The 6258-nt window shown below is 37.1% G+C and overlaps 1 pseudogene; it reads left to right on the top strand.

Annotated features, from left to right (window-relative positions):
* Positions 1–5034: 5034 nt before the first annotated feature.
* LOC112671125 (60S ribosomal protein L10a-like) lies at positions 5035–5688 on the top strand (annotated as a pseudogene).
* Positions 5689–6258: the final 570 nt, after the last annotated feature.

The following is a 6258-nucleotide window of genomic DNA, read 5'->3' on the forward strand; positions in this document are numbered from 1 at the left end:
GCCAGGCAGGGGCAACTCAACCACTGTAGGCACTCAGGACAAAGTACTGGAAAGGTCACTCTATTGAAGTTATGCATAGGCCCCTGGGGTGTCATTAAAGACAAAAAGTTTGAAATAGAATGTGAATGTTAATTATGAAAGAGGAGTAAGTTACAGCGCCTCAAGCGGTCACTCTGCAACTCATCTTCTTTCTTGGGCCTCAAAGTGTATCATCACTGTGTGTGTGTGTGTGTGTGTGTGTGTTGACAGAGAACACATTACTTTCTGTCAGTCCCCTTTGGGCTCATAAGCAAGTGCTTGTTTACAGGAAAAGGAAAAGTGGCTCTTTAGCACCTTATATTGACAAAACAAGCCATCCAAAGTGTATCATTGATCAACTTCCTGACAGCTCAATATCAAAAGGTCAAAACCAGAGAGGGGAAGAAAACTGGCTAGGGGAAAAGCCAGCCAAATTGGCCAAAGTGCTAAGTGCTAAGTCATTATTTCTTCTCATCTCTAAGGGTGAGGAAGCAGGATCCCATTTGTTATCTCCTGGCATTTATTTCTAAACTTATACAAATTTGCCTCCAAAAAGACCATGACCTATCTCCTGTCTCTACCTGTCATGTCAGTATTGAGAAAGCTGGGCCCCAAGTAGTTCTGAGAGTTTTTACAACCTTCTCACGGTCTTAACAGGTGGTAACTATGGAAGAGAGCCCAGCTTGCCTAGCTCTCAGTTTGTACTATATAAGGCAACAGTAAGAGCCACAGGGTGGGGGCAAGAACCTAGTCCCAGCCTTGTCTCCAGGTGGTCATGGCCATGTGCTCTCATCCCTGTGTTAATGGTGATCCACACTGCTGCAGGGGTTTGACCTTTCAATCCTCGTGATAACCTGCATCCTTATGCTTTTTTTTTTTTTTTTTTTAAGATTTACTTATTTTATTTGAAAGAGAGAGAAGAGGGCAGAGGAAGAGGGAGAGAAGCCGACTCAACTAAGTACAGAGTCCAATATGGGGCTTGATCTCACAACCCTGAGATCATGACCTAAGCCAAAATCAAAGGTCAGAGGCTTAACAGACTGGGCCACCCAGGCGCCCCCTCATCAGTATTCTATAGATCATAAACTGAGGCTCTAAGAGCCGAGGCAACTTACCAAATTGCCTTGCTCATAAGTCACTCTAAATTTTACTCCACTGCTTCTCTTTCTGCTACATCCAATATTTCAAACAAGTCTACTCATTATACAGATATGCAACTCTTACCAGGTAAAGGAAAAGAAAAAGAAAACAAACGGAAAGCTCCGTATGCCTACTCCTGACAAGCTATAGTAAGGCTGATCCATCACATACACACACATTCACTTATCGGTTAAAACAATTGAACAGTACTTAGAATGCTTGTCTTATATCAGTTTTCTACATGAAGGCCAACATTTATTATTACAGTGCAAAGTGAATTGAAATTGAAGTGAGATCCTTTAAAGAACTACATGATTCCACCCTGATTCACAGACTATCGTTACTGCTATGTGTTTCTTTAACTTTTAGGAATGTCTAAAACTCACACTTCTTAGTGGAAAAATAAGATGAACTTGCTATCGTTACTGCAGACTACTGGCAAGTATCCATACTTTAACCTTTCTATTAAGTCATGGTTCATCTGTATTTCCCTAGCATTTCTTGGTTGAAAATGAAAATCTGATATATTGTACACCTGAAACTAATATAACAGTATATGCTAAGTATATTGGAATTAAAAAAAAAAGAAAGAAAGAAAGAAAATGAAAATCTGATCCTAGGCAAGCACGAAGCACTGGTCTTGACATTTGCAGCTTCTCTGTCCAAAGCAGAGGATTAAAACAGTCAGATGCAGCCCCTTTGAGACCTGCTCCCAGATGCTGTTTTGGACAACAGCAGTAATTCCAAACTAGGGTGTCTGGTCTCTGAGCTGTGCTCAGAGCAGATTTATATCATGTAAATGGATGTTCCATAAACAGACTGGTATATTAGCCAAAAATCAGGGACATGCAAAATGTATTAGATAATTTATAGTCCAACAAGTTTCCTGTGGGAAAGGCAGAGAAACATTTCCAAAGAAATGTCATTTTAATTCTTAATCTAAAAAGAATCATCATAACTCCCACAGTTTTCCCCCTTTATAATTCTGCATTATCACCTCTAATGGAGCAGGACATTATAAAACTGTGACAACCTTCTGCCCCTGCTGATACCAATTTGGGAAAAGTTCAGCACTGCTCAGCATGACAATCACATCTCTCAAATGCACAGAAGTCCTCTGAATTCCCCGGGATTACATAAACCTAAAAATTTGGCACCATTGTGTAGACTATGTTAGTATACTTCAATCAGTAATAATTGCCATTGCTAAAAATGATCTTTAATGGCTGTATGGATTGGCCACATTTAAAATATTGATGACATTGCATTGTGGAAATAAAAGGAAAATGGAAAAAACTCTCATTACCTGCAGAACTATGATTCTGAGTAACTATAACTGTTTTTTTTTTTAAATGATACAGAGGAATTAGTAGTAAAAAAATGACCAAAATCAGACAAAGACATCAACAAAAAAGAAAATTACAAGCCAATATTCCTGTGAACATAGATGTAAAAAAAAATCCTCAATGAAATACTAGCAAATTGAATTCAACAATATGTAAAAAAGATCATATACCATGATCAAGAGGGCTTTATTCTAGGGCTAAGAATTCAAGGATGGTTCAAAATCTACAAGTAACATGAAAAATCACATTATTAAAACAAAGGATAAAAATCATATGATTATCTCAATGGATGCAGAAAAAGCTTTTGATGAAATTTAACAGCCATTTATGATAAAAACTCTCAACAGAGTGGGTATACAAGAAACATATCTCAACATAATAAAGGCCATATATGACAAACTTACAGCTAGCATCACATTCAGTGGTGAAAAGCTGAAAGCTTTTCCTCTAAGATCAGGATAAGAAAAGGATACCCACTCTCACCACTTTTATTCAACATAGTATTGGCAGTCCTAGCCACTGCAATTAGGCAAGAAAAAGAAATAAAAGGCACCTAAGTTAAAAAGGAAGAAGTAAAACTGTCACTATTGCAGATGACATAATACCACATATAGATAAGGCTATACACACACAAAAGAAACCTATCAGAGCTAATAAATTAATTCAGTAAATTTGAAGGATGCAAAATTAACAGACAGAAAGTTGTTGTGTTTCTGTACACTAATAATGAACTGTAAGAAAGAGAAACGAAGAAAACAATCCCATTTACAATTGCATCAAAAAGAATAAAATATCCTAGAAATAAACTTAACCAAAGAGGTGAAAGATCTATACTCTGAAAACTGAAAAGATGCTGATGAAAGAAATTGAAGATGACACAAGTAAATGGGAAAATATACCATGCTATGGATTGGAAGAATTAGTATCATTAAAATGCCCACATATCCAAAACATTCTACAGATTCAATGCAATCCCCATCAAAATACCAGTGGAATTTTTCAAAGAACTAGAATAAAGAATCCTAAAATTAGCATGGAACCATAAATAACCCCAAATACCCAAAGCCATGTTGAGAAAAAAGAACAAAGCTGGAGGTATCATGCTCTCTGATTTAAAACTATACTACAAAGCTATGGAGCCGACTTAAGATTCTCTTTCTCTCCCTCTGCCCGTCCCCTCACACTCTCTGCCTCTCTCTCTCATAAATAAATAAATAAATAAATAAATAAATAAATAAATAAATAAATACTGGACCACTCTCTTACATTGTATACAAAACTAATTTCAGAATGGATCAAAGACTTGAATGTAAGACCTGAAACCATAAAACTCCTAGAAGAAAACATAGGCAGTATGTTTCAATACTGCAAAAAAATCCTAGCAATATTTTTATGGACCAGTTTCTTCAGGCAAGGGTAACAAAAGTTAAGATAAACAAAGGAAATTATATCAAACTAAAAAGCTTCTGCACAGTGAAGGAAAACAAATAGGCAACCTACTGAATGGAGGAAGATACCTGCAAATCATATATCCAATAAAAGGTTAATATCCAAAATATATAAAGAACTTACAGAAGCTAATACTTTAAAAAATCCAACCTAGTTGGAAAATGGGCAGAGAATTTGAATAGATATTCTTCCAAAGAAGACATACAGATTACAAATAGGCATATGAAAGAGGCTTAACATCACCTACCATCAGGAACATGCAAATCAAAACCACAATGAGATTTCACCTCACACATGTTAGGAATTATCAAAAAGACAAAAAATAGCAAGGATTGGCAAAGATGCAGAGAAAAGGGAACCTCCATAAACTGTTGATGGGAATGCAAACTGGTGCAGCCACTATGGAAAACAGTATGGAGGTTCCTCAAAAGATTAAAAATAGAACTAACATATAATCCAGCAATTGCATTTCTGGATATCTGTCCAAAGACAATGAAAGCATCAATTTGAAGAGATGTATGAACCTCTATGTTCATTGCAACAATATTTACAATAACCAAGATATGGAAGTAACACAACCTAAATGTACATCAATAGATGAATGGATAAAGAAGATATGATATAATATATATGTATACATATATATAGTGGAATATTATTATAATATATAAAATAGAATGAGATCTTACCATTTGCAACAACATGGATGGACCTAGAGGTATATATTCTAAGTGAAATAAGTCAGACAAAGGCAAATATTTTTTCACTTATATGTAGAATTAAAAAAAAAAACCAACAACAAGGAAATGAAAAGAGGAACAGACTCATAGATATGGAGAACAAACAGTTGCCACAGAGGAGCAGCATTGGGTGATAACAAAATAGGCAAAGGGGATTAAAAGGTACAAACTTCCAGTTTTGAGATAAATCATGAGAATGTCATTTATAGGAAATACAGTCATTAAAATCACAATAGCTTTATATGGTGACAGATGGTAACTAGACGTATCGTGGGGATCATTTCATAACGCATAAAAATAATGAATTTTTCTCTTTTCTGGTTACTGTAGCACAAGGAACCATGAGCAGCAAAGTCTCCAGAGACACCCTGTAGAAGCAGTGCAGGAAGTCCTCCACCAGAACCAGCACAAGCACAAGGTTTTTGGAGACATTGGAGTTGTAGAGCATCCTGAAGAACTATGACGCTCAGGACAGACGCTTCTCAGGCACCATCAGGCCGCCCCAAGTTCTCTGCCCTCCACGTTCTCCGTATGTGTTTTGGGGGACCAGCAGCACTGTGATTAGGTCAAGGCAGTGGATATTTCTCACATGGACATTGAGATACTGAAGAGACTCAAGAACAAAAAATTAGTCAAGAAGCTAGCCAAGCAGTATGATGCCTTTTTGGTTTCAGAATCTCCAATCAAGCAGATCCCTCCAATCCTAGTCCCAGGCCTGAATGAGGCTGGCAAGATCCCTTCCTTGCTGACCCACAACGAGAACATGGTGGCCAAAGCAGATGAAGTCCACCATCGACTACCAGATGAAGAGGGTGCCATGTCTGGCCCTGGCTGGTGGCCATGTGAAGATGACAGATGATGAGCTTGTGTACAACATCCACGTAGCTGTCAATGTCCTGTTGTCATTGCTCAAGAAAAATTGGCAGAATGTCTGGGCTTCATACATCAGGAGCACCGTGGGCAAGCCCCAGTGCCTGTGCCGTGGCACAGGATAATAAACCCTGGAGCTACCAAAAAATATATATATATATTTTTTCATTTGTAAAAAGAGGCACAGAATTTAATGCAGGCGATAGCATTAATATGGATATCCACATATCCAAAACATTCTACAGATTCAATCCAGTTCCCATCAAAATACCAGTGGCAGTTTTCAAAGAACTAGAATAAAGAATCCTAAAATTAGCATGGAACCATAAATGACCCCAAATACCCAGAGCCATGTTGAGAAAAAAGAACAAAGCTGGAGGTATCATACTCTTTGATTTAAAAGTATACTTAGAAAGCTATGGAGCCTGCTTAAGATTCTCTTTCTCTCCTTCTGCCCCTCCCCTCACACTCTCTACCTCTCTCTCTCTAAAATAAATAAATGAAAGAAAGAAAGAAAGAAAGAAAGAAAGAAAGAAAGAAAGAAAGAAAGGAAAGAAAGAAAGAAAGAAAGAAAGAAAGAAAGAAAGAAAGAAAGAAAGAAAGAAAGAAAGAAAGAAACTGGCCCACTATCTTACATTGTATACAAAGTTAATTTCAGAATGGATCAAAGACTTGAATGTAAGACCTGAAACCAT

Source organism: Canis lupus, chromosome 16 (genome assembly GCF_003254725.2).
Source record: "Canis lupus dingo isolate Sandy chromosome 16, ASM325472v2, whole genome shotgun sequence".
NCBI lineage: Eukaryota > Metazoa > Chordata > Mammalia > Carnivora > Canidae > Canis > Canis lupus.